Below are 9,226 nucleotides of genomic sequence, written 5' to 3'. Positions count from 1 at the left end.
ACCGAATGGTTTTTAATATTAAAAGTTGAATTTTCTTCAATTATTAACTTTTTTTTTCTTAACTGCTCGTATAATCATCATAATTTTCATTTTACAACTCAAATATCATTTTATTAAGTTCAACATTATTTTTAACTAAAACTTTTCAAGTTGATATTTTTAAACTTAAAATAAATTTTTATAGCTATACCATTTTGCATAATATTTATTCTTCTGTTTCTGATAAGTATAAGGATACCTACATAAGAAGGATACCTACATAAGGATACAAAAAAAAAGGTAAATAAAATTAAAATTATTTTTTTCTTTTCACGATTTTTGTTTTTCCTTTTTCAAATATAATACGTATATAATTTTTATGTGTGTATGCAAAATATAATTTTCAATCTTTTTATTCCATTTGTTAATATTAGAACAAAAAAAACAGATGAGAGCAAAATAAGAGAAAAGGACATTATTATAACAATATCAAGAGAAAAAGAAGGAAAATTAAAACGTGAAATAAATCAAAACTTTTAAGTCAATGTTATGTAGATTCCATGGCGAATGAAAGAAGGACAAAAGCAAATAGGTAAGAGTATGTGTACATGTATATGTAACTATATTAACCCCCAAAAAAAAAGAAAATTAGAAAAAATTTCATAAAGTCCAAGTTAATTTTGTAGAAAAACCCAAATTACAAAAGATTCTAGCAATTTTGAGCCGCTCTCTTAAAATTTGAGTATGTCTTACATTCATGACCACTTTACTAACCATTGCATACGATATAATAACATAATCACCACAAATTTTCATTATCAGATGCCTGTTAATTATTCACCTTCCTCAGTTTTTTTAGCACTTTTCCAAAAATTTTTTGAAAAAAAGTGCTTATTAGTTTCACTCTGTCCGTCCGTCCGTCCGTCCGTCCGTCCGTCCGTCCGTCCGTCCGTCCGTCCGTCTGTCCGTGTGTCTGTTTACAAAACTTCTACATTCTTAAAGATAGAAAGCTGAAATTTAATACGTACATAGATCTTTACTAGAAACTTATTTTTGTAGAACAAAATTTTTACCTATCTCCCCCCTCTAGAAGTTATACCCCCCCAAAGCACTTAAAATGGCCTATTTTAACTATTTGTTGCAATGAAACCATAAGCATTTTTGAAATTTTGCAAACGTAGAAAGGCAGTGGCTTGCTTCCCCTACCGCGGTATACTATAGTTAAACTTTAGAAAAACAAAATGGCCGTTTAAATTTACCGTTATCTACAGTCCTTTTTTTCCAAATTTTTGATGTCGTTTTTCTTCTAGCCCCAGGGTGTAGAAGCTTGAAATTATAGGGGCTTTTAGACATTAACAAATAGTTCATTTTCTTAGAAGAAAATTTTTTTCCATCTCCACCCCCTTTCAAGTTATCGCCTCTTGAAATTTGTAAAATTTGCATTTTTGACACCTTATATTTCTAAAACCGCAAGCTTTTTCAAATTTCTGTAAACGCAAAAAGTTAACGGTAAATTCCATGACATTAAAAAATATAATTATTTTTCTTAACTCACACAATTAACCCTTAAAATCGAGCATTATGTTAACCCCTGTTTATATTAATTTTTGCTTCATTTCAAAGACTGCATAAATGGTTCATCCTAAATATATGCAATCCTAGAAATAGTTTCGTTTATAAATGAAAATAATTTTAATAGTGTGATGGATATACATAGACTGTTTTTAAAAGCAGTATTTTCACTTGTTGAAGGGAAAAGTGCTACAATACAAACCATTGGTTTGACCCAACTTTATTAAATTAAACAACAAAACAGAGATGTCGTGAGTTGAATGTAAAACATAAAAATTTTGGTGCACAACAAAATATCTGTCAGTTAAACTGTCAATCATTTGCACTTCAACGTGAAAGGTATATTTGACCTTTTCAAAGGTGGAGAGGCTATTAGTTATTAATGATGGTGGAGAGACTATTACTTGGATAAAGAGAGTGAACATTCACAATCTATAATAATACCATGAGCGTATGACAGAATGCCACTTTGTAATGACATTTCATTTAAATTAGTACTTTCACTATCGAACCCACTAGTTTTTGATTAAAATTCATAAAATTCATTAAATATTTGTAATTTGAAAATTAAGCGTCCAAAAACACAAAATTTTATTTTAGGCACCCTTAAAAACGAATTTTCTCTAAGATCTTGTCAATATAACGAAATGAAAATATTTATTCAAACATTTCTCTTCCCTTTGAAAATTAAAATACCCGTATAAAAATCATAAAAAAACTAAGTATTCAAATAAGATGTCTTTGTTTTTTTTTCAGGATGTACAGAAATATTTATTTTTTACCTTTTATATTAGACAACATTTTGTATCTCTGCATAAAAGTCAACTTTATTACTCTTTTTTCAGCTGTGTCTATAGAATAATTTTCTAAAATCTAACAGAAAATCCTGACGAAATCTAATTTATTTTATGAAAGTCTTACATAATACACAAGTTTTCAAGGTATTCTCTTAAAGTAAAATTCAAAATTTTTTTCACGATTTTTAAAAATCCTTGAATTTAATGAAAATAAAATTTTAACCATCATAAAGGTCATTGTTTAAGGCATAACACGTAAAACAACTTAAATATTAAGATGGGGGAACACGATGGAAAAGAAAATGTTTGTTTAAAGAAAAGAAAAGAAAATAAACTTTTCAGACTTTATCCTTACCTAATTATTTCATTACCAATTTTTTCTATATTACGAAAAATGAATTTATTATTTAGAGTTTGTTAATAAATTAATCATATGCCTGCCCAATTTCATTTTACTAAATCAAAATAGAAATCTCATTTATGTAATACAATACTCGTGTACTAAAATTATATAGGGTGATTTTTTGGTTTTAATAGTTTTATGAATAAATTGTGTCTTTTGTTAACGTCATCTCAACTCAAATTAATATGCAATTTCGACATTGAAAGAATGATGACAGAAAAATTCTTCCAAGGTATTAACATTTAACAAATTTTAGCAAAAATCTCGCCCTCGGAATTATGAGGTTTTAGGTTTTTATAATGTTTGCCGTGAAATTACTTGTTTACATTATGCTTGCGGCATCAATTGCAGTTTTGGAAAGCAATATTGAGCCTATAATCGGTTCGATATTCCTGCCGAATGTGCTCAACGACTGTTCATAACTGAACTCTACTAATTAACCACATAAAATGTTATTCAAATAAAAATTTCACGCGATCTGTTGTTGTTATTCTGTAAATAGAAAAACCAAAATTTTTAAATAGTAACCCATTATTATACCAAATATCAAATATTTAAATAAAGAAAGGTAAGACAAAAATTGAATAGAATCTTTTAAATAATTGGATGCGACAGCGAATGATGAAAATGAATTATTTTTTGACCTTTTTTGTTTCCTCATTGTTGGAAAAGTTTTCGTTTAGAAAATTTGATTTTATATATCTACATACATACAAAATTAACTGTATTAAAAGTTTGATTATTACGTAAATTTTATAAGGATTTTTAAGGAAGCAAATGAAATTTTTCCGGTTAAGGTCACGCACGTACAAATAATATTTTAGGAAAGATAATAAAAATTTGTGCATTTAAAATTCATTTGTTTATTTTTGCCATATAGAAGAATCAAATGAAAATTTTTTCTCTTTAATAAATTAAGAGCAAATACCCAAGTATGTAAAATGGTTAATGAATCCCGAATCAATAAAATAAAAATAAAATTAAGGCTTTTTTTTGCTTAATTAATTCATTTTGTAAATAGAAACTTCAATCAAACTTTTATTGACGTGATAAAACTTTTTTTTTGGATTAATTGCTATATAACGGTTAAAGTAAGAGAACATTTTTTAACTCCTTTTTGCCAAGGTTGAGAAAATTTGAGATTATAATAGAAGGTGAATTAAAATACTCACCTTCTGTTTTTAACCCAAACGCTGCACATGGGACAATTGAATACTGAACAGCCTCTTCAAAATTTCCCTCTTAAAATTTCGAAATATAAGAGAAAAATATGAATGACATTTGAAAACTTTTCCGATAAATACTCGTAACACTAAAATTGCAAAAAGAAAATTACAAGTAATCCTAGAGTTTAATAGAGACAGCACATTTCCAAGAGCAAACACTTTAACAAACAATGTTCTTAGGTACGTATTGAAATTGTTCTCTTAATATTCCATTAATAGATTATATTTTTTGCATACTTTCAGGATGAGAACAAAATTAAAAGAAGCTGGAAAAAAGTTATTCATCAAATCACGGTCACTTAAAATTATTAATTAATTTGCTTTAATAAAACTTCTCAAGGTTTTAATTTGAGAGAAATGAGTTGCCGAAAATTTTCTTAACCTTGAACAGCAATAACTCGGGAATGCGAAATGTAGAAAATTTTATTTTAACGAAATCAGATGCCAAAATTTCATACCCTTATTGAATTTGAAAAACACGTTTAACTTCAAAGGTAATTTTTTCCTTACAAAGCAAGTTTATGCTGTTTTACACTATAAAACATAAATGGTCAAAACTTTTGAATGGGGGCTGTAGTGAAAAATTATTTTGTTTTGTTAAATTTTGTGTAAAATTTTTGCTTTCTATAATGTTAAAGAAGAAAGTGCTAAAAATTATAGAAGTGAATATTTTTCTTCAATCAAGAATTTTTTTATTTGATTTTTTGATGTAAGCGAATTAAAACTTTAGGGGTCTTTGTACCATAAAAAAGAAAATATTCATCAATTTAAAAAAAAAAATCCATTTGATTAAGATGCTAAACTGCCTTTCTATGCCTTCACATATCTACATATATGAGTATTAAAAAACTCGGCAAAATAAAAAAAATCCAAAAAAAAAAAGTTTTGTCCCTAAAAAAAACAAACTTTGCAAAAAGTTACTAAAAAATTTTTCCATATCATTTACCTAGAAAAAAAAATATTTTGTCCTTGGAAAACAATAATTCTTTTGAGAAATTGTTCACATTACTTACAACTTATTTTGTGCCAGTGGTGTTTTTGGAGTACTATATTTTAGTACCACCTCGATAAAGTAATCCACAAGTGAACCACAACATACCGATTGCATAGTATATTCTCCAAATAAGTAAAATTGTAAAAACCTTGCTGGATCCCATTTCAATATTTGATCAAATCACCATGCCGATGACTAAGCTTTTCAATTGAAACTAAAATATTAAGACATACTGGGCGACGGGTGGACACATTGTATACAGAAACATAGAAGTACTGACACCTCTTTAAAAATAGTTGAATTTTTTTAGTAAAATAGTTGAATAGACGTTTTTTAACATGGAGGATTCCATTTCCGTTGAAAACTTAAAAGTTAAAATTTGATGCGATCGCAATACAACATTATGTACTAAATTTGTGTTGTCCACAATCGAAACAATGTGCAAACACTTATGCTCTAGAAAAGAGATGACGTGATTTAGAATAAAAAAACTTTTGTCCTGAAAAATGTAATGAAGTGTTTCAGTAATGTAAGTTGCTTATTTGTTTAGTATAAAACCTACTGACCGTGGGAAATTAAAATTTAATCTAATCGCCTGAATGCCTGATTACGGTCAAAATGTACACCTAACGTCAATTTGATTTATTTAAATACACCACTGACATAAAATATAAAATTTCGTTTGACAGCAAATCCGTAGAATTCGAAAAAAATCTAAAAAATCATATTGAATTGTTTTTTTTATTATTTTCAATGAAAAATTATTAAAGTTCATATTTTTAATTGCAGGTTCATTTAAAAAAAAAAGAAGTCATTGACTTATATTTATTTCAAAAGTTGAATTTCTCTTAAACTGTGAGTAAAAGCAAAAATAAAAATTTGAAAAGGACATTGTTATTGTCTACTCACAAAAAAAAAAAAATCTTAAATTTGTGTGTAGGTTTAAAGAAATTGCAGTAAAATATTTTTTGCTCTCATCAATAAAATTTCATTTCTCATATTTTTTGTGTACACTAAAAAATAATTGAACAAATTAAAATTATTTTTCTCTCTTACGAATCATCCTGTTAAAATTTACAAATTTGAGAATAAAAGCAACAACAAATTTTAATAATTCCATTTAAGTTGTTGAAATAAAAGAAAAGATTGTTAAAATTTTTAAATATTTTTTTTGTGTTTACAAAATAATACAAGAAATCAGGTAATAAAAAACATGTGTGTTTGTATTTACAGTTTAAATCTGAGATGTCATTTTGATAGCATCAAAATCAAAAACAAAAATCCTAAGTTCAATGATACTTAAGAGTTCTGTCATTAAAATATATAAAATAAATTTTATTAGTGTTCTCATTCCATGACAAAAAAAAAATATGAATTGCATATAAAAGTGCCCATATAATCTTGATATGTAAGGATGCACGTACTCATAATATAAAGTAATAATAAAATTCAAATTAAAAAATTTCACGTTAAAATGCCAGGCTTAATTCAAGAAGAAGAAGAAGAAAAGCAAGGAAAAAGGAACAAGATAACAATGCACAATAAAATTTTAACAGGATCATAAAATATAAGGATTTTCCTTCTCATAATAGAAGGTAATAAACTTCTTAACAATTTAAAATTTAATTCAAATACTTTTTTTTTTTTACTTGTTGTTAAAATAAATCTTTTTTAGCTCGGGAATATGGTTGGAATGAGGATTTTTAAAAAATAACAATATAAATATAAAGCTCTAAAAGGAATCAGAATGCTATACACTTACATACATGCCCATAAAATGTATTATTAAAATTAAAAAGGATGACCATACCATTAATTTTACACTTATATTGTTCCTGATGATAACATACAAGTATTCCAATTCATCATCTTTAATATGTTTTCAAAATTTTTATTTTCTAAAAGAAAAACAAACCCGGAAATTTAAGTCTGGAAAAGTGTGAGGTACTTAAAATTACAAAGATTTTATTTTTAGAATTTAATTGTAGCAAATTATAAAAATAGTCCTGGACATCAATTCTACTTATATAGAAGTTTTATATACGAGTAGCTTGCCGGGTGGAAGAAAAAGATAATCGAAAAATGGATAGTTTGGAATGGATATAGCTCAAGGAAAGGTATGAAGTTTTCAGAGAACAAAAGTGAAAAAGAAATATACACAAGTGGTTATAAAGAAAACTGGAAAAATTTGTGACTCGCATGAATTCCCGAGCTGGTGAAATATGATTGACAGAAGACTTTTGTTGTTCTACCAACAAAATTGGAATGTTTTTTTGCAGCAAACTATAAAACGTGCTGCCATTACAATTCTTTGTTTGAGCTTCAAAAGTCAATTCAACATATTACAATAAAAATGAATTAAAAACCGAAAGAAATAATCTTCAGTATTGTGGTAGTTGCGTTATTTTCAGTATAAGCAGCATAAAATGAAGAGAAAGATGGACGGCCAGTAAGATAAGAACACAGAAGGAAACTTATATAGGCGGCGAGAATGTTAAACTAAGTATAAAAAATTTAATTTTCTTAAAATCAGTTCGAACTGCCGAAAAATTCAACTAAATCATAATATACGAATTTCTAAATTCCTATTGCCTTACAAACGTAATTTAACATTTGACACCCTCTTTCCAATATAATTTCTCAAAAACCAAAAAAAAAAAAACAGGAATATTTTTTATCAATTCTAGTTCACTTGACCGATCATAAAAGGGTTTACGTTTACAAATAAAACACAAGCTTGAGATATAATGTTCTTCTTTTTGAATTTGCACATGCATGTACACACTCATATCACAAGCACCACATCCATTTTACAAACATCATTAATGTGTACATAATACCTACTACCTAAATCATTTAAAACTTTTTACAATTAAGGTTTCAATACCATAACTGGTATACAATAAAATTTTTTATAAAGTACATTAATGCTTAAATAGGCTCAAGTTTTTATAAAAGAAAAAAATAAAATTTCCTAAAAATACGAACTTAAATTTTCCACTTCCGGCATAAAATAAAAAGCAAATTCAATATAAAGTTACAAAGTCACAATACCTAAAATTCTGGAAACTTCACATACTTTTATTTTCTTTTTAAAAAAAAAAGGAAACAATTACCAATATTTTTTTTAAAACTACTTTAAGAACACCTAGAGCTTTCTTATCCTTTATAAAAAAAAAAACAAGACCACAACTTCAATACTTTGAAGTGCTCTCACATCTCATAATAAAATCTCTTTAACATCATCGATTTCAATTTAACACTTGACCCATTTTTCTCTTCTTATTTAATTTGTGTATAAGATTTGTAAACAAAAATACAAAAATTACAAAAAAATTCTCCTTAAAATTCTCTTCATTGGAAAATTCTATTGATTTACAATAATAAAAAAAAACATTGTACACGTGTATGCTTAACAAAGTTTTAAGATGAGAGCTCATACATAGAAGCCAGACAAAAGAAGAATTAACTACTGTATTGAAAAATCAATTTCAAGTTTTTTTTGTTTTGTAATTCTAAAATAATCTTCTTAAAAAAGTGATTCTGGAAGAAGTGATTTTAAATTAGTGTGTGTATTGAATGCTTGTTTATTTTTATTGAAAAACCTGAACAGAGATTTTAATGAGATTTTTATAAAATTTTGTTAACAAAAATTAATTTTTTTTGCTTTAATTATAATTTCTTATAATACCCTTGTATAATTTTGCAGGACATCTTATCGAATTTATTTTCAATTTTATTTTTTTCAATAAATGAATATTGTGAATAATGCTTGTTCAATTTTTTGTCTGTGAATAATTTTAATTGATCCCGTAAATTTTTTCTTTTCTAAAATTTTTTACTAATTCCTCTGCAAATATTTATGAAAATTTTAATCTCAATATTGCAATTAACCATTTTCATATACCAATTATAAAAAATCAATATCCATTTAGGTAAAATCATTTAGGTAAAATGCATTTTTATATTCTATTTTTTCGCTAACATTTGAAATTTTAACTAAATTTTTCGCTAACATTTGAAAAGTCATTGATTTTTTATTTATAAACGAAGCTACCCCATTAACGATTATCCAAAACAAAAAATTCGATTTTCACTTATACTAGTCTTAAAATTACTGGATAATCGATCGCTGCTGATCAAGTTATCATTAAGGAAGACTGTCTTTCAAAATTTCAGAATTGTACAACAAAATTTCATAGAGTAAAACAAAGGCTGTTTCCAGGTATATCAAATGCACACAACTGACATTTGT

This window comes from Condylostylus longicornis, unplaced genomic scaffold, assembly GCF_029603195.1.
Source record: "Condylostylus longicornis isolate FDR11 unplaced genomic scaffold, ASM2960319v2 ptg000098l, whole genome shotgun sequence".
Lineage (NCBI taxonomy): Eukaryota > Metazoa > Arthropoda > Insecta > Diptera > Dolichopodidae > Condylostylus > Condylostylus longicornis.
This window is presented reverse-complemented; position numbering follows the sequence as displayed.